At 38.0% G+C, this 21,792-nt stretch overlaps 1 protein-coding gene across 3 annotated transcripts in view; it reads right to left on the reverse strand.

Annotated features, from left to right (window-relative positions):
* Positions 1-21,792, reverse strand: part of DIAPH3 (diaphanous related formin 3) — a 550,032-nt gene that overhangs the window by 495,113 nt on the left and 33,127 nt on the right. The gene's annotated exons all lie outside the window — the stretch shown is intronic.

Here is a 21,792-nt window from a genome sequence, read left to right on the forward strand (position 1 = left end):
AAAGATAAAATAAATAGCACACACGTAAGTATTCTCTTCTCCAACAATATTTACCTAATTCCCAAAATGAAAAAACAAACAGGGTCAATTACATTATCACTGTGATTTCATCAGGAGGCATTCAATTAATTCAGCACTTAATCTTTAAAATTAAAAGAAATAATAAATATAAAAATAAGAGTCTTCATAACCATCCTGTCGAAAGGCAGAAGAGATACACAACCTCAAAGGATTCCTTCTAATCTTAAGATTATAGAATTAAGAGTCTAATAAGTGACTTTTGCTTTACACATTAACAAATTAAGCATTTTTACAAAGGTAACTTAGCTAATTTAGTGGTTGGCAATCTAACTAGTACTCAGTGTCCTGCCCCCCAGCCCCTCATCCAGTGTCCTTTTCATAGTACAGACTATGGGGTGGGGAGGTGGGGGAGCAGGGCATGATTTAGGCATTTTAAAAATTGACTTTTACTTACACCTCCATAACTTGTTGGCCTGATAGACATCACATTTCTCTTTATTCAGGTTGGTCTGTATTTGAACTTCATGAACAACTATAGAGTAGCTAAAGCCTCAGGAACTAAAACTGGATTTTTGCTGCAATGAGATTTCTTCTACAATTATATCATCAAATAGTCCACGGATATTTGAAAATGCATAGATTAGTTTACAAAGTTAATTGTTCATTCATTGAAAATTGCCTGAATTTCACAAGTTCTATTCCTAACAGAGAACCCAGACACATACAGTGTTTCAAGTGGTAACCAGCAAAAAAGGTAAAGAAGTGTGTACTTAAAAAGCACAATGATTCTGGAATTGTTCAGCATAACTGTGCACACATTAAGCTACTATTTTCACCATATATATGTGTAGTACATAGTCCTGTACTATTCATTGTAGTAGCTACTAGCTATGTGTGGTTATTTAAATGTAAATTAAATTTTTTAATTCAGTTCCTTAGTTGCCCTAGTCACATACCAAGTGCTCAAGAACCACAAGAGTCTAGTGGCTCCCACAGTACACGCACAAAGTACATTTCTATCATGACAGAAGGTTCTACTGGATAGGGCTACTACAGCCCATTAAAGAAATATAACACTTAAAATTATCTGTTTAAAAGGACAGTAAGTCACAGTATTGATTATTCACTTCACTAAAGAAATAGGACTTTTTTCAAATAATGATATGCAAAGATAATAATGATTATCTTTCAAAATAGGACTTTTTTCAAATAATGATATGCAAAGATAATAATGATTATCTTTCAAAATAGGTCTTTAAGTTCACTTTGGAGATAATCCCTAGGAAAAACACCATGTACTATACACTTACACATGATCCATCTAACATGAACTAAACATTCAAGTACTAACAATATGACAGCTTCTGGCAGGATTACAAAGTAGTCACAAAACACCACTGTTCTCATCCTAACAACAAAAGAAGCCAGATACCCTATAAAGTTGTACTTGCTACTGTTTTCAACCCATCAGGAAGCTGAGGAAACAAGAAAACCTGTAAGAACTAAATACTGGGACGTGACAAACTGCTTTTATCCCTGACGAACAGCTGAAGAAAAATAAAGGTAAAGAAAAACCAGCCAAGTTTTTTTATGAACTTTGACAGCTGCGTGGGTACTGGCATGAGAGATTAGAATTCCAAGGGCCTCGGTCATAAAGCCCCAACCATGGAGCAAGTCTGCACCCTCTTACCAACTCTTTCCCTCAAGTCTTCACCAGCTACATGGGGTAGGAGGCCAATGGCTGGGGGCAGAGCAGGAAAGCTGAGCGGGATGCTTGCTCCCTGAGGCATGAGGGGTCTCTCCCAATGCAAAGCAGCTGCTCTCCGAAGGCTCTGGACCAGACAGAAGACTGAGAGAAATCCAGGCCTTCTGAGAGCACACAACAGCTGAGCACAGCTGACAGAGAGCACACGAAGGCTGGGAGCAGGATACCAGGTCTCTCTGAAGAAACAGAGAGCCAGCAATAGAACTGAAAACAAAAAAGAGAATGCTACAGTAACCCTAAAAATGGACATCAGAACTTTAAAGCAGAAAGAAATATTCCACGGTTTTCAAAGCTAAAGTTCAGTTGTAATGTCAAAAAGCAGATTTCCAGAATCTCATTAGCACTCAGATCCTAAGCCCTCAAAACATCTGAGGCCACAGATGAGTTGAATAAAAAACTGAAGCAGCAGGAAACCAAATCCAGCTCAACTAGAGATCACAGTGACTCAGACCCCATTCCAACAGCCTGAAAGAAGGGCATGCCCTTTCTTGGAAGCAAATATTATTTAATTTCTACTGTAATTAAATAAAATGTCCACCATACAATCAAATATTGCTAGACACACAAAGGAGCGAGAAATGTGCCCATAGTCAAAAGAAATCACCTAGAGATGGCCCAGAGGGTAGAATTACTAAACAGCCTACTTAAAATAAGATTTATAAAAATATGCTAAAGGATATAATGAAGAGTGGCCATCATGCATGAAGGATGGAGAATTTCAGCAGCAAACCATGGATACTATTTTTTTTTAATCTATTAGAATGAAAAATGTATCAGAAATGAAGAATTCATTAGATGGCCTAACAGAACCTGAACATTGCTGAGGAAAGAATTGGTGAACCTAAACACATATCAATAGAAAGTATCTAAACTGAAACAAAAAGGAAAAAAAAAATGGGAAAAGGGAAAAAAAAGAATAGAGTAACCACAATCCGTGATACAATATGAAATGTTGTAACACAAGTGTAACTGGGGTCCAGAAGCAGAAGAGAGAGGATAGATAGATAGATAGGTAGATAGACAGATAGACATATACATGTATCAATTCACAGATCCAAGAAGCTCAGCAAACCCCAGAAAGAATACCAAAATAACAAACAAAAAGCAAACAAACAAAAAAACACCTAGGAGCCTCATAGTCAAACTGCTGAAAATTAAAAATAAATGGCAAACCACAAAAGTACAGCCAGAGAAAAGAAGACATTATATATAGAACAAAAATGATACAAATGAAAATTTCTCACCAGAAACAATGCCAGCAAAAGACAATGGAATGGCATCTTTGAGGTACTGAAAGGAAAATACCCTTACCCTAGAATTCTATGTTTAGTAAAAATACTTTTCATAAATAGAAGCAAAAGAAAGACATTTCCAGACAGACAAAAGCTAGAGAATCTGTCTGCAGCAGATCTCCTCTACAAAAAGTGTAAAAAGAAGCTTTTCAGGCAGAATTGATAGAAATGGAATCCCATATTTACAAAAAGAAATGAAGAGCAATGGAGAGTTTGCTCTATTAGAAGTTGGTGATACAAAGATAAATGAGCTATTTAGAACGTAAATAACAAGTAACAGTCCAGTGGAGGAGACAAGCACATAGACAGGTAATTATAAAGCTATGTAGACAATGTAGCAAGAAGTGTATACAGTGTATCACAGTAGCAAAGAAGAGGGCCCTCTAACTCACCAACATAAACTTTCCCTGCTTTGAAATAACCCAGAAACATAAAATTATCTCCACATGAATATATGTCCAGAAGTTATGTCTCTATGTACATCAGTACTCCAATCCTTGATACTTGTTTTAAAAAACTAGGGACACCCAACAGCTGTTTTAAGAAATGGGGCTGGTTCCTCTGTCTTCTGAATCACTACTTCATTGCCATCATTTCTATACATGTAATATCAATTCTTGAGTGTAGAAACTATGCTAACTCCTCTTCACACACCACACACACACACAAACACACACACACACAAAGTTAATTAATATGCTAAACTTATAATGAAGTGAAATTAAGCAAAATGTCATTAATGCAACATCAATATTATAAATGTAAACATGTCAATGAATGGGAATAGTAAGTTTAAGCAATTCACAAGCTAATTTGTGAATACTTAACTTCCAACAGTGTAGAAGAAATCAAAATTTTAGTTTTCATCAAAATTTTAGTTTTCACCAAAAGTCAAAAAATTTTAAATAAAAATCTCTGAAAGTCATAAAAATAACAATGACTAATATTTATTGAGCCCCTTCTATATCTACACACTGTGCTAAGAGCTTGAAATGAAGCATCAGGTTGAATGTATTTGTTTAATCCTTCAATGAGGAAACTATTTGTTTAAATATCAAAGAACAAGCTCCAAAACACTTTTAAACATAAAAATGCCATAGTATTTAGCCTAAAAAAATAGCATAAAGAAAAAAAAATCAACCCATTATGTTTTTAGATGTAGGACTGCATTTGTATCACTAAACAATACCAGAATTTGTACAATAATACAAAATCAGCACACCTCCCCCACGTGCTTAGCACCTAAACTCTGCGGGAGGGTTGCCTTCTATCCAAGTGTTTAAACAAATGTGCACTGGCCCACTAGCCTAGCTAGCTAAAGGCAAGATAGGAAAAATTAGCATATCCCTTTTCCAACTTCTAACTAAGATCAGTGTTTCATAATTTCAATGCTTTTATTTATTTTCCCTGATTAGAAAGGAATGAAAGACAAAATAAGGAAGGAGCCATGGGAGAAAAATAAATTCAATCCTTCCTCCTATATTAGAACAGTAAACTGAATTTGTTGAATACCTCGGGCTTAAAGTAAAAGCATTCCCAGGTATGTGATGCTCTACTGAGCACTACAAGTAGTTTCCAAATAATCTGGGCACTATTACAAGCTACGTACAGAGTGAACTTTACTATCTTTACTATCAAATCACTGTACATGTTCTAAAGAAGTTTCATTTTTTTTAAGGGATGATACTATGACTCCACTCATAAATGGGAAAAAAAAAACCACTCCTAATTGATCTTTCATGGAATTACACATACAATTTGCTTAAACCAAGACACAAGAGAACATAAAGGCAAACTTTTAAAATACTTTTGTACATAAAAACACGATAGAAATCCCCATCATACTAACTGTAAGTCAATCGTTATTTAACTTGGCAATTTCGCTGCAAGTGTATGTGTTTTACAATGTGCACTTGGACTGCCACTCCTAATTTCACCTGAAATTCTCTTAAAGTTCAGCTAGAAACACAACCCAAGTAGGTGAAGTACACAATCTGCATTTGTTGAAGAACTGGTTAAATACACAGAAGACTGAGGGAATCCTATTATAATGCTGTTTGGAGGTGGTACTACACACAATTAATATGGCTTCAGCTGTGTCTGGGGTGTACTGAGTTTTGTAAATTCATATCACTTATCTTCAGGGGAAGGTAAATGAGCACTCTACTGAGTATTATACTGATAATCAGTAATGACAGTTTTAAAAAATTTAAACCTCTATCTGGATGTTTAGCAATTGTATAACACTGTAAGAGTGAAAACACAGTTTTTACTGTTGCAATGTCTTAAATGCTAACAGGGCAGTGATTATTTTTAATTTAAAAACGAAAGGAAGGGGAGAAGCTTCAAGATGGCGGAAAGTAAGACGTGGAAATCACCTTCCTCCCCACAAATACATCAGAAATATGTCTACATGTGGAACAACTGCTACAAAACACCTACTGAACGCTGGCAAAAGACCTCAGACCTCCCAAAAGGCAAGAAACTCCCCCACGTACCTGGGTAGGGCAAAAGAAAAAAGAATAAACAGAGACAAAAGGACAGGGACGGGACCTGCACCACTGGGAGGGAGCCGTGAAGGAGGAAAGGTTTCCACACACTAGGAAGCCCCTTCGCCGGCGGAGACTGCGAGTGGCGGAGGGGGTAAGCTTCGGAACCGTGGAGGAGAGCGCAGCCACAGGGGTGCGGAGGGCAAAGCAGAGAGATTCCCGCACAGAGGATCGGTGCCGACCAGCACTCACCAGACCGAGAGGCTTGTCTGCTCACCCGCCAGGACGGGTGGGGGCTGGGAGCTGAGGCTTGGGCTTCGGTCCGATCGCAGGGAGAGGACTGGGTTTGGCTGCGTGAACACAGCCTGAAGGGGACTTATGCGCCCCAGGTAGCCAGGAGGGAGTCCGCGAAAAGTCTGGAGCTGCCGAAGAGGCAAGAGACTTTTTCTTGCCTGTTTCCTGGTGCGCAAGGAGACGGGATTAAGAGCGCCGCTTAAAGGAGCTCCAGAGACAGGCATGAGACGCTCAGGCTGCTGCTGCCGCCACCAAGATGCCTGTGTGCAAGCACAAGTCAGTATCCACACTGCCCCTCCCGGGAGCCTGTGCAGCCCGCCTCTGCCAGAGTCCCGTGATCCAGGGACAAGTTCCCCGGGAGAACGCATGGCACGCCTCAGGCTGGTGCAACGTTCCGCCGGCCTCTGCCGCTCCAGGCTCGCCCCGCATCCGTACCCCTACCTCCCCACGGCCTCACTGAGAGCCCCCGAAGCAAATGCTCCTTTAACCCCATCCTGTCTGAGTGAAGAACAGATGCCCTCAGGCGACCTACACGCAGAGGCGGAGCCAAATCCAAACCTGAACTCCAGGAGCTGTGCGAACAAAGAAGAGAAAGGGAAATTTCTCCCAGCAGCCTCAGAAGCAGCGGATTAAATCTCCACAATCAACTTGATGTACCCTGCATCTGTGGAATACCTGAATAGACAAGGAACCATCTGAAATTGAGGAGATGGAGTTTGGGAGCAACGATGTATATATTTTTTTCACTTTTTCTCTTTTTGTGAGTGTCTATATGTATGCTTCTGTGTGTGATTTTGTCTGTATAGCTTTGCTTTTACCATTTGACCGGGGAGCTGTCTGTCTGGTTTTTTATTTTTTTGTTATTTTTTTTAATTAAAAAAAATTTTTTTCTTAATAATTATTTTTTATTTTTTAATTATTTTATTTTATTTTACTTTTTTTTTTAATCTTCTTCTTTCTTCCTTTTTTTTTCTCCCTTTTTTTCTGAGCCATGTGGATGAAAGGCTCTTGGTGCTGCACCCAGGCACCAGGGCTGGGCCACTGAGGTGGGAGAGCCAAGTTCAGGACACTGGTTCACAAGAGACCTCTCAGCTCCACATAATATCAAACGGCGAAAATCTCCCTGAGATCTCCATCTCAACACCAAGACCCAGCTTCACTCAACGACCAGCAAGCTACAGTGCTGGACACCCTATGCAAAACAACTAGCAAGACAGGAACACAAACCCATCCATTAGCAGAGAGGCTACCTAAAATCATAATAAGGCCACAGACACCCCAAAACACACCACCAGACGTGGACCTGCCACCAGACAGACAAGATCCAGCCTCATCCACCAGAACACAGGCACCATTCCCCTCCACCAGGAAGCCTACACAACCCACTGAACCAACCTTAGTCAATGAGGACAGACACCAAAAACAACGGGAATTATGAACCTGCAGCCTGCGAAAAGGAGACCCAAACACAGTAAGATAAGCAAAATAAGAAGACAGAAAAACACACAGCAGATGAAGGAGCAAGGTAAAAACCCACCAGACCTAACAAATGAAGAGGAAATAGGCAGTCTACCTGAAAAAGAATTCAGAATAATGATAGTAAAGATGATCCAAAATCTTGGAAATAGAATAGAGGAAATACAAGAATCATATAACAAGGACCTAGAAGAAATAAAGAGCAAACAAACAGTGATGAACAACACAATAAATGAAATTTAAAATTCTATAGAAAGGATCAATAGCAGAATAACTGAGGTGGAAGAACAGATAAGTGACCTAGAAGATAAAATAGTGGAAATAACTACTGCAGAGCAGAATAAAGAAAAAAGAATGAAAAGAATTGAGGACAGTCTCAGAGACCTCTGGGACAACATTAAACCCACCAACATTCGAACTACAGGGGTCCCAGAAGAAAAGAAAAAGAAAGGGACTGAGAAAATATTGGAAGAGATTATAGTTGAAAACTTCCCGAATATGGGAAAGGAAATAGTTAATAAAGTCCAGGAAGCACAGAGAGTCCCATACAGGATAAATCCAAGGAGAAACATGCCAAGACACACATTAATCAAAGTATCAAAAATTAAATACAAAGAAAAAATATTAAAAGCAGCAAGGGAAAAACAAGACATAAGGGAATCCGCATAAGGTTTACAGCTGATCTTTCAGCAGGAATTCTGCAAGCCAGAGGGGAGTGGCAGGATACATTTAAAGTGATGAAGGAGAAAAAACTACAACCAAGATTACTCTACCCAGCAAGGATGTCATTCAGATTTGATGGAGAAATTAAAACCTTTACAGACAAGCAAAAGCTAAGAGAATTCAGCACCACCGAACCAGCTTTGCAACAAATGCTATAGGAACTTCTCTAGGCAGGAAACACAAGAGAAGGAAAAGACCTACAATAATAAACCCAAAACAATTAAGAACATGGTAATAGGAACATACATATCGATAAATGCCTTAAATGTAAATGGATTAAATGCTCCAACCAAAAGACATAGACTGGCTGAGTGGATACAAAAACAAGACCCTTATATATGCTATCTACAAGAGACCCACTTCAGACCTGGGACACATACAAACTGAAAGTGATGGGATGGAAAAAGATATTCCATGCAAATGGAAATCAAAAGAAAGCTGGAGTAGCAATTCTCATATCAGACAAAATAGACTTTAAAACAAAGACTATTACAAGAGACAAAGAAGGACACTACATAATGATCAAGGGATCAATCCAAGAAGAAGATATAACAAATGTAAATATTTATGCACTCAACATGGGAGCACCTCAGTACATAAGGCAAATACTAAAAGCCATAAAAGGGGAAATCCACAGTAACAAAATCATAGTAGAGGACTTTAACACCCCACTTTCACCAATGGACAGATCATCCAAAATGAAAATAAATGAGGAACTACAAGCTTTAAATGATACATTAAACAAGATAGACTTAACTGATACTTATAGGACATTCCATCCAAAAACAACAGAATACACATTCTTGTCAAGTGCTCATGGAACATTCTCCAGGATAAATCATATCTTCGGTCACAAATAAGCCTTAGTAAATTTAAGAAAATTGAAATTGTATCAAGTATCTTTTCCGACCACAATGCTATGAGACTAGATATCAATCACAGGAAAAAAAAAAATCTGTAAGAAATACAAACACATGGAGGCTAAACAACACACTACATAATAACCAAGAGATCACTGAAGAAATCAAACAAGACATCAAAAAATACCTAGAAAAAAATGACAATGGAAACACATGACCCAAAAACTATGGCATGCAGCAAAAGCAGTTCTAAGAGGGAACTTTATAGCTATACAAGCCTACCTTAAGAAACAAGAAACATCTCAAATAAACAACCTAACCTTCTACCTAAAGCAATTACAGAAAGAAGAACAAAAAAACTCCAAAGTTAGCAGAAGGAAAGATATCATAAAGATCAGATCAGAAATAAATGAAAAAGAAATGAAGGAAATGATAGCAAAGATCAATAAAACTAAAAGCTGGTTCTTTGAGAAGATAAACAAAATTGATAAACCTTTAGCCAGACTCATCAAGAAAAAAAGGGAGAAGACTCAAATCAATAGAAGTAGAAATGAAAAAGGAGAAGTAACAACAGGCACTGCAGAAATACAAAGGATCATGAGAGATTACTACAAGCAACTATATACCAATAAATTGGACAACCTGGAAGAAATGGAAAAATTCTTAGAAATGCCCAACCTTCCGACACTGAACCAGGAAGAAACAGAAAATATGAACAGACCAAAATCACAAGCACTGAAATTGAAACTGTGATTAAAAATCATCCAACACACAAAAGCCCAGGACCAGATGTCTTCACAGGCGAATTCTATCAAACATTTAGAGAAGAGCTAACACCTATCCTTCTCAAACTCTTCCAAAATATAGCAGAGGGAGGAACACTCCCAAACTCATTCTACGAGGCCACCATCACTCTGATACCAAAACCAGAAAAAGATATCACAAAGAAAGAAAACTACAGGCCAATATCACTGATGAACATAGATGCAAAAAACATCAACAAAATACTAGCAAACAGGACTCCCATGGTGGCGCAGTGGTTGAGAGTCCACCTGACGATGCAGGGGACACGGGTTCATGCCTCGGTCTGGGAAGACCCCACATGCTGCGGATCGGCTGGGCCCGTGAGCCATGGCCGCTAAGCCTGCGCGTCCGGAGCCTGTGCTCCGCAACGGGAGAGGCCACAGCAGTGAGAGGCCCGTGTACAGAAAAAAAAAAAAAAAAATACTAGCAAACAGAATCCAACAGCATATTAAAAGGATCATACACTATGATCAAGTGGGGTTTATCCCAGGAATGCAAGGATTCTTCAATATAAGGAAATCAATCAACATGATACACCATATTAACAAACTGAAGAAAAAAAAACATATGATCATCTCAATAGATGCAGAAAAAGCTTTCGACAAAATTCAACACCTGTTTATGATAAAAAAAAAAAACCTTCCAGAAAGTAGGCATAGAGGGAAATTTCCTCAACATAATAAAGGCCATATATGACAAACCCACAGCCAACATCGTCCTCAATGGTGAAAAACTGAAACCATTTCCACGAATATCAGGAACGAGACAAGGGTGCCCACTCTCACCACTATTATCCAACATAGTGTTGGAAATTTTAGTCACAGCAATCAGAGAAGAAAAAGAAATAAAAGGAATCCAAATCAGAAAAGAAGAAGTAAAGCTGTCACTGTTTACAGGTGACATAATACTATACATAGAGAATCCTAAAGATGCTGCCACAAAACTACTAGAGCTAATCAATGAATTTGGTAAAGCAGCAGGATACAAAATTAATGCACAGAAATCACTTACATTCCTATACACTAATGATGAAAAATCTGAAAGTGAAATTAAGAAAACACTCCCGGGCTTCCCTGGTGGCGCAGTGGTTCAGAGACCGCCTGCCGATGCAAGGGACACGGGTTCGTGCCCTGGTCTGGGAAGATCCCACGTGCCAGCGGACGGCTGGGCCCGTGAGCCATGGCCGCTGAGCCTGCGCGTCCTGAGCCTGTGCTCCGCAACGGGAGAGGCCACAACAGTGAGAGGCCCACATACCGAAAAAAAAAAAAGAAAGAAAAGAAAACACTCCCATTACCATTGCAACAAAAAGAATAAAATACCTAGGAATAAACCTACCTAGGGAGACAAAAGACCTGTATGCAGAAAATTATAAGACACTGATGAAAGAAATTAAAGATGATACAAATAGATGGAGAGATATACCATGTTCTTGCATTGGAAGAATCAACATTGTGAAAATGACTACTACCCAAAGCAATCTACAGATTCAATGCAATCCCTATCAAACCACCACTGGCATTTTTCACAGAACTAGAACAAAAAATTTCACAATTTGTATGGAAACACAAAAGACCCCGAATAGCCAAAGCAATCTTGAGAAAGAAAAACGGAGCTGGAGGAATCAGGCTCCCTGACTGCAGACTATACTACAAAGCTACAGAAATAGAGAGAGTATGGTACCGGCACAAAAACAGAAATATAGATCAATGGAACAGGATAGAAAGCCCAGAGGTAACCCCACACATAGATGGTCACCTTATCTTTGATAAAGGAGGCAAGAATATACAGTGGAGAAAAGACAGCCTCTTCAATAAGTGGTGCTGGGAAAACTGGACAGCTACATGTAAAAGAATGAAATTAGAACACTCCCTAACACCATACACAAAAATAAACTCAAAATGGATTAAATATCTAAATGTAAGGCCAGACACCATCAAACTCTTAGAGGAAAACATAGGCAGAACACTCTATAACATATATCACAGCAAGATCCATTTTCACCCAACTCCTAGAGAAATTGAAATAACAAGAAAAATAAACAAGTGGGACCTAATGCAACTTAAAAGCTTTTGCACAGCAAAGGAAACCATAAACAAGATGAAAAGACAACCCTCAGAATGGGAGAAAATATTTGCAAATGAAGCAACTGACAAAGCATTAATCTCCAAAACATACAAGCAACTCATGCAACTCAATATCAAAAAAAACAAATAACCCAATCCAAAAATGGGCAGAAGACCTAAATAGACACTTCTCCAATGAAGATATACAGATTGCCAACAAACCCATGAAAGAATGCTCAACATCATTAATCATTAGAGAAATGCAAATCAACACTACAATGAGATATCTTCTCCCACCAGTCAGAATGGCCATCATCAAAAAATCTAGAAACAATAAATGCTGGAGAGGGTGTGGAGAAAAGGGAACCCTCTTGCACTGTTGGTGGGAATGTAAATTGATACAGCCACTCTGGAGAACAGTATGGCGGTTCCTTAAAACACTGAAAATAGAACTACCATACGACCCAGCAATCCCACTACTGGGCATATACCCTGAGAAAACCATAATTCAAAAAGAGTCATGTACCAAAATGTTCACTGCAGCTCTATTGACAATAGCCAGGACATGGAAGCAACCTAAGTGTCCATCAACAGATAAATGGATAAAGAAGACGTGGCACATATACACAATGGAATATTACTCAGCCATAAAAAGGAATGTAACTGAGTTATTTTTAGTGAGGTGGATGGACCTAGAGACTGTCATATAGAGTGAAGTCAGTCAGAAAGAGGGAAACAAATACCGTATGCTAACACACATATATGGAATCTAAAAGAAGAAAAAAAAGTGGTCAGAAGAACCTAGGGGCAAGATGGGAATAAAGATGTAGACTTACTGGAGAATGGACTTAAGTATACAGGGAGGGGGAAGGGTAAACTGGGACAAAGTGAGAGAGTGTCATGGACACATATACACTACCAAACGTAAAACAGATAGCTAGTGGGAAGCAGCCACATAGCACAGGGAGATCAGCTCGGTGCTTTGTGACCACCTAGAGGGGTGGGATAGGAAGGGTGGGAGGGAGGGAGATGCAAGAGGGAAGAGATATGGGGACATATGTATATAATTGATTCACTTTGTTATAAAGCAGAAACTAACACACCATTGTAAAGCAATTATACTCTAATAAAGATGTTTTTAAAAAAAGGAAGATATGTAATTATTAGTCATCTTAGAATTTGAAAAGTCAGAAAAACTATTTGTGATCAATACCTGAAATCCAGAAAAATATATCACTTAAAATTATCAATTTTCATGCAATCTTGTACTACATTTAAGAGAAGGAAAAAACTTAACAGCTAAAGTAACTTGGCTTTTTAATTATCTTTATTACTAACCAAGCAACTTGCTGATTAAAAACATGGCTCCAGAGTCTGACTTCTGAATCCTGCCCAGCCCCTTGCTTGCTGGGTTACCCTAACCAAACTACTTAAAATTTCCAGGATATTATCTTTGGTGAAGAACTGGTTAGATACACAGAAGACTGAGGGAATTCTATTATAGTGCTATTTGCAGGTGGTACACCACACTTAATTAATATGGCAGTGAGTTGTTAATATGAAATAAAACTACTTCTCACCTTTCAGCTTCAGGTTAAAAGGCTGACCACTCTATCTAAAGTAGAACATGAGCTCACCCACTCCCCTTTCTCTGTCACAGCACACAATTTATTTCGTTCATATGTCCTGACATATGACTTACAAAAACCTATAATTTTCATATATTTTGTAAGTGTTGACTCTGCCTCTTTCCCACCAAAATGTAAGTTCCATGCTACACAAACCATCAACTGTCTTAGTTGTGGTGGCCAGTCTCTAGGACAGCCCCCAATGATCCCCTGACTTGTGTAACCAACAGCACACTGTGAAAACTATGGAGTGTCATTTCCAAGACTAGGTCATAAGAGACATTACAGCCTTTGTCTTGCTCCCTCTTGGATCACTCACTCTAGGATATGCCAGCTGCCAGATCACAAGGACACTCAAGAAGACCTAGGGGGAGGCCCAAAGGGCAAAGAACTGAGCTAAAGAAGCTAGAGAAGCAGGGAGGCGTCTTGCCAACAGCCATGTGCTTAAGCCATCCCGGAAGCCCCAGTCAAACCTTCAGATATGAGAGCTGTAGACAACATCTTCACCGCAACCTCCTGAGACACCAAGTCAGAACCACCCAGCTAAGCAAATTCCAAACTCCTGACCCACAGAAACAATACGAGATAATAAATGTTTGCTGTTTCGGCTTAGTTTGTTACACAGCAGCAGGTAACTGTTACAGCCATTGTTGTGTGTTCAGCCTATAGAACAGTTGCTGGCAGAAAGCTAGCAGTCAATAAGTACTTGAAGGTATGGATAAATAAGCAATTACTAGAGATAAAACACATAAAACATAGTGCCATCCCATAAATGTTTACCACTTAAGGGAAAAATATAATAACAAATTACAAATAAAGTACTGTAAAGGCCCTCAAGAAAATCATAAGTAAATTAGCAACAGATAGAGACCAGCGATTAATTCCAGGGTTGAGAAGGAACCTCAAGAGAGGCTTTGGAAAGGGGATACACAGGGAACCTGGTGAGGCTGATATGAGAATTACAGGAGATGGTGCATGTTACAAGCGAAGCAGTGTACCTGAGTTGTTCCATGGTCTTTACTAAAATGCTGGTGACATCACTATTACAAAGAGACATCGTTGTGGGGAGGAAAACTGGCCGTTCATTGTTTCAGGTGTGATAAGCTAACCACCCCAGTCATAGGTACAATCACCCAATAACAATTCCCACAAACCCACCAACTACCTCATTCTACCTTCAATGTTCCTAAATATTACAAATGGGCATTTCCCACTTTTAACTTGTATTATTGAAATTTATGAAAAGTTCTTTAGCCAGACGCTTCTTTGAAAAGATGAAAAAGTACCACCCCCCCAAAAAAAATTAACTACTTACAATGATTTGCTCACATTTAGATTTCATACAGTATTTTAATATCATTAAATGAGAAACATTATATTATTGAAATTCCTTTAAATTGCTTGAAAATAAGTTACCACATGAAGTATGTATTCCACAGCCAAGTGCCATGTGCAGAGCAGCCAATGGAAATGCCCACGTAGGGAAGAACGAAGGCCTCAGTCTTTCTTTATCTGTGATAAAGTAACAAGTCCAATCCTACTGTGCATGTGTTCAGTTGCTTATTTGTTTTTTTGTTTTGCCTATGTTTATAATTTTTTTAAATACTAAGTTTCACTTAAAGGTTAATTAAAAAGATTTAATCCTTTCCCATTAAGTTCAATAACACCATGAATTCTACCACAGACCCCTTGGTGGTCCATGGACCACAGGTTAAGAGTCCCTGGTAGGTAGATATGGAATAATAACAGAAATAGTGGTGGAAAAGAAAGTAACTCAAGTTCTAATGCTTGCAGTGAATCAATGGGAGGGACTAGATGACCTACAGTTGAGACCAACATGGAGAAATGAAATAAAAATGCTCAAGAAGAGCTGGAAGCTTTTGAATGAAGAGCTACCAGGAAAATAAAGTCCTCAAATAACCCCTAAGTTTCAAGTAAAGCAAGAGGAAAGCAAACATTCAAAGGTAACAGGCTTTGAGTTCCAAAGAGCAAAGTAGGAGGGTTTTCGAAGGCTGGAGAAGTTGGGAGATACTGTCAGATTAAAAAAATAAACAGACCTGGATGGGGGAGAAGCACACAGGTGCTTAGTGAAGATGTGGATTGATTATGACTTCTGATATTGACTCTGGTCAGTAGAAAAGTGATTTTAATTGTAATAACTTTAATGAAAATTAACTAGGAAACATAAATCAAACCACGTGGACTGTATCTTCTCAATTTATCTTCTCTCTGCCCTCTGCCCCTACTGCCACTACCCTAGTTCAGGCCACCTAAACAATTGCTGCAGCCTCCAAACTAGTCCCTGTGTCTTCACTGCCCCCTACCTCTACCCCACCCCGAGCTACTCTCTGCACTGATGTCAATTTGATCTTGCCGAAACACAAATCAAATCATGTCCCTCACTCCTGTGCTTAAAACCTTCAGCCTTTGTAACCCCATTACTCAGAGGATGACCCTCAAATATCTTACCATGGCTCAAAGGTCCACTTTAATCTAAATCTTACTTCCTCTCCAGACAATCTTTTCACTACTCCACCACCCTTATATGATCTAGATATAATGAATAACCTAGAGTCTTCTACACATGCACAAGCTATCCCTCATGCCTAGAACCTATCCACACCCACAACTCCTATCCCATCCCCTTTATCTGGCTAATTTCAGCTCAATCCTTAGCTTTCAGTTTGAACTACATCTCATATAGGAGCCTTTCTGACACCTCAAAACTGGATTAGACGCCCTCAGACCTAGTGCTTTCCATTATATTATATGTATACTACTCTGAAACTGCCTTTCATCATACATATGTTTACTCAACAAACCTTTAAGTCCTTGAGGACAAGAATTGTTGTTTTATTCACTAAATGTTCCTGGAACTTGGCATGGTCCTAAGCATGTAGTGGGTGTTCTATTAATATTTGTTAACTGGGTTAATTAATGAATAGCTTCCTACCTTCCATGCCCAGGACACAAGCTACTGCATCTTGCACTTCTAAATCCTTCTCAACGATATTTTAAATAAGGAATAATTAACACAGCATATCACGGAGAATTCCAGACATTATGCTTTTTATATATTAAATTTTAAAACCCAGACTCTTCCCAACACTGTTATTTCAAAGAGCAGTCCCCTACACTAAAAACAAGTATGAATTTCTGTAATTTAATACCATGGTATAAGATAGTAAGGAAAATACCCACTCAAAGGAAAAGAGCACAAATACATTTTAAAAGAATTTAATATTCAAAATACCTCAAAGTTATATATACCCACATCTACTCAAATACAGTTTCTAATTGCATATATTCAAATATTATAATACTATATGCTTGAAAGGAAATATAAATTAGCTCTGTAAATAAGTATCAGACTATTTTTAAGACATAGACCAATACTACCCATACACAAAAATTATCTGAAGACATCAACAGTGGCTTTCTACTTGCCAACTTGACACTTCCACTAGGAATCCATTCCACTGATATCCAGGAAGTAAAATTATTAGAGTAAAAAAATTACTACCACTCCTGCCAGCCTGTATTCCAACCTGTCCTTTAAAACTCAGCTGAAAAGTCACCTTCTCTATGAAGTCTTCTCAAAGACCAAAGTTGACCTTACCACTGTGCCATTCCAGCCCATATCACTGCACTACAACTGTATACTGGCTGTGTACACATCTGTTTCCCCACTGTTCCCAAAGGGCAGAGACAGATTATTCATTTCTCTATTCCTATAATAGTACTAAGCCCTCAATAAAGGCTTCATGAATGAATGGATAAAAGGATGAATAAACAAGTCTGCATACCCTACTACATCTTAGCATATTCAACTCTGAGAGCTCTTGATCTTATTCCCAAGTTTCGACTGATTTGAAGAGGAGCTCTCTAAACCAGCCCATAAATATTTAAAAAGTCCAAGATAGCACTTAAGTGTTACTACTGAAAATCTAAGTACAGGAAGCTCTAATTAACTCATATTAATGGACTCAGAAAGGCCCACCCAACTTAGTAAATAGTTTAAGTTTTATAGAACTTATTTTCACGTATATTCAGTTGTCCCAGTCCATGCTGGTATACCTACTTTACACAGAATATTTTGAATATATAGTTTTACAGGAAAGCTACAGAATATATTATCATACTTTTTGCTTTATCATTCATTTTTAACTTAAAAAGGAGAAATAAGAATAAAAATGCAAAATAAACAAATTATAGTACAGAAAGCTTTATATCTTATTAGGCCAATATTATAAAATTATTTTAAATTATTCTTTTCCATTGAGCTTTTTTTTTAAAGTTAATGATTTAGGTCCCGTGATCATACTTGCGAGTTAGACACAAATTCAGATAATCAAAATCATTTTATTTTCTTTCGTAAGTATGGCATCTAACTTAACATATATCTCACAAGACACAGCACATCTAGGTAGGCACAGGAATACTCTGCAGGTAGACAAAATCCAAGCCTGTCAGGCACATCCATCTGGAAACTCATCTTCGCGTGAACCAGTCTCACAGAAAACACCCAGGAATATGCTGGAGTGGTCTGGCAGCAGTTAGTTATACTGAGTGAGTCTGAAGGCCCATGGAGAACAGGGAAAGCTTCTCAAAGCACTCATCAGAATGCACACCCAGACCATGAAACCCTCAGCGTCTCTAAGACCCCATTCCCGAGGGGAACCAAGAAAGCCTGCACGTATACCTGGCAGCAGGCTGCCGTTGTTGCTAGATCTGTGATTTCCGTACAGAAGTTTTTCTACATCCTTTGCAATTAAGAAAACTTATATCCTTTACCTGTTGCCTTCTCTCAGTCACACATATCATTATTCCTTTTGGACAGACCTTTTTCAGTTTTGTTTACTAGAAATATTCAAAACAGTTCATTTCTTATCACAGAAAAATTCTTAGATACAATATATCTTTATAATTATAATTTTCTCAGGATTAAGATCGATGGCTATGATACAACTTTTCCTTGTCAGTTTCAAGATCAGTAGTCTCATATGGGTGGCTGCAAGAGAAAAGCAGAAAATAAGGAGATATATTGAATACGTCTAGATTTTACACTGGCACTCTGAGTGGAGAAAGGGATAGGACTTAAATGGCAGTATAACTCTCTTGGTAAAGATCATGTTCTCTGGGGCCAGTCTGCCAGTTTTCCCGGCTGCCTCCTGTGACTTTGAACAAGTTATTTAGACTATCTCTTGCCTCAGTCTCTCTGTATTTGAAAAAGGGAATAATAATAATGCCCACTCAGAGGCTTGTTGTGAAAACTGAATGTGTTTATAAAGCTAACATTTGGAACGCTATTTGGCACATAGCTAGTAATTAATTGTCCTTACTATCACATAACACTCCTTTTTCCAATCAGCAGCTGTGTTTCTACTTTCTCTAAGTAAATTCTCCAGCACTTATCTTACAACTTTCTATTCCCTGGAAGATTCCTGCATGTTGACTGAGAGATGTATACCAAGTTAGAGAAGCAGGGTCCTACCATGGAGGCCTTATGTGCCACGTCAAAAAGCTTTAGGCTTGACCTATAGATAATAGGTGCAATTAAGCAGTTTCAAATAGGATAAAATATGGTCAGACATGCAATTTAGATAGGTCACTCTGGTTTCTGTGCAGGAAGTTGGCTTTTTAGGAAGCAATAGAAAGTTGTGAGAATCCTGATGAGATAATAAAGAGACTAGTGCTCTCACAGAAGACTTGAGAGAAGAGAAAATATTCAAGAAATAATCAGAAACACTGGAAGGGTGAAGTTACCATCTATGAAAATATAGGAATAGAAATGTGTTTAAGAGGGAAGTAAAGCGTTTAATTTGGGGCACATAGAGTTTCAAGTAAAAATGAGACATCCATGTGAAGGTATTCTAGGTCAATGCATGAATGTCTCAACTTGAGGGAAAGATCATAGACAGAGATATACACAAAGATATACACAAAGATATACCAAGTCAAGTACTATATACACAGGAGAGGAGCAATGGCTTCAGGAAAGCAACCTGAGAAATGACAATAGTTTTAGGATAGGCAAAGGAAAAACACACACAACAGAGATAGAAAAGGAAAAATCAGAGGGATATGAAAACCTATAAAGTTTGGTGCCACAGAAGCCAAGAAATCTTTGTTTTTCAAAGAGGAAGGAAATAACTGTATCAGGCAGAGCAGAGAAATCCATTAAATTTCCAAAGACTAAAAAGTAATGAATATCACTGGGGATAAAAAGGATTATTTTATAATGATAAATTGGAACAACAATCCAAAATGTATATGCACTCAGTTGCAGAGCTTCATAAAACATGAAGCAAAAGCTGAAACAACTAAAAAGAAAAAGAAAAAATCCAAAATTATACTTGGAGATTTCAACACTCCTCAATAATTTTTTTAAAAAGCAGACGGAAAATCAGAATATAGAAGATGTGAACAACACTATCAACCAATTTGGCCTATTAACTATTTATGGATCAATTCTAACAAAAGCAGAATACACATGGAACATCCACCAGGACAGACCACATTCTGGGACAGAAAGCAAGACTCAAATTGAAAAAGACTGAAATCACACAAAGTATGGTCACTGGCCACAAGGGAATTAAATTACAAATCAGTAACAGAAAGATATCAGGAAAATCTTCAAACATTTGAAAATTAAACAACATATACCTAAATAATCAATGGGTAGAAGAAGAAATCAACAGGAAATTTAAAACTATTTTGAATATTCAGAAGATTAGCAGCTAAAGCAGTTCTCAGGGGAAATTTATAGCATAAAATTCTTATTAGAAAACAAAGTTCTCAAATCAATTATTTAAGCTTCTACCTTAAGAAGCCAGAAAAAGAATAAAGCAAAAGTATAGAAATGATAAAGATTAACAAATAAATGAAAAGAAAATTAGTGAAACCAAAACCTGGTTCTTTGAAAAGATCAATAAAATTGACAAACCTCTAGACAAACTAATCAGGGGAAAAACAGAAGACAAATTATCAATATCAGAATTGGAAAAGGGAGAAATAAATACAGATCCTATATTAAAAAGATAAGGAAATACCACAAATAATTCATAATTCAACAACATAGATAATATGAAAAAGAATTCCTTAAAAGACAAACTACCAGGTCTCACTCAAGAAGAAATAGAAAATTTGAATAGTCCTATATTTAGTAATAGACATTTCATTTCAAACAAGATAGGAATGGCAGATAAACACATGAAAAGATGCCCAACATCATTAGTCACTGGAGGAAACAATTTATTAGTGTCTTATAAAGTTAAAACCATATGACTCGCCCTCTGAAATGAAAACATATGTCCAAAAACAACTGCACTCAAATGTTCATAGCAGTTTTTCCTAACAGCCAAAAACTGCAAACAACCCAAACTGTTGAATATATAAACCAACTTTAGTATTACCAAACAAGGGAATACTATTCAGTAACAAAAAGAACAAATTTCTGATACACCCAATCACTAGATGAGTCTCAAAAGCATTATGCTAAGTAAAAGAAGCCAGACACAATGGCAAAATACAATGAATTGCCATTTATATGAAATTCTAGAAAATGAACTACTGTATAGTTCAGAAAACTGATCAGTATTTTCCAAGAGCTGGGAAGGGGGAAGAGAACTGACTGCAAAGGACACAGAGGAAACTTTTTGAGGTGATGGAAATGTTTTACATAACTGTAGTGTATGCATGATTGTATACATTTGTCAAAATTCAGACTGCACTTTTAAAATTAATACATTATATGTAAATCATACCTCAATTTTTTTTAAAGTGCATATTACTAATCACTAATATTGTGAATGCATGGTTTACCAAGCATTTTAGTATATATTACTTAATTTAGCTCTTATAAAAACCCCTATAAACAAGGATGCCAGGGCTCAAAAGCTAAATGACATTCAAAGCTAGTACATGGCAGAGCTGGCACCCGAACCCCACTCCCCTACATTCACCTACATGTAATGAAGAGCAGACACTAATGGAGATCTCAGAACTTCCTCTAGTTGCTGTACAGGACGATGTCTGTTTTGCTAGCTGTAATTGTGGACTATCTGGTGTCTTGAAGTCAATTTAGTGGAATGGATCACCTTTCTTTTTTTTTCATGGAATGGAGAGGAGTAAAAAGGAATAGAAAGGAAGGAAAAGAAAATGATTAGAGTTCATTTTGCTTAGAAACATTAAATATTGGTTCTTAAAAAACTTTTGTTTTGGGCTTCCCTGGTGGCGCAGTGGTTGAGAGTCCGCCTGCTGATGCAGGGGACGCAGGTTCGTGCCCCGGTCCGGGAAGATCCCACATGCCGCGGAGCGGCTGGGCCCGTGAGCCATGGCCGCTGGGCCTGTGCGTCTGGAGCCTGTACTCCGCAAC

The sequence above is a fragment of the Mesoplodon densirostris genome, chromosome 17 (assembly GCF_025265405.1).
Source record: "Mesoplodon densirostris isolate mMesDen1 chromosome 17, mMesDen1 primary haplotype, whole genome shotgun sequence".
Classification (NCBI taxonomy): Eukaryota; Metazoa; Chordata; class Mammalia; order Artiodactyla; family Ziphiidae; genus Mesoplodon; species Mesoplodon densirostris.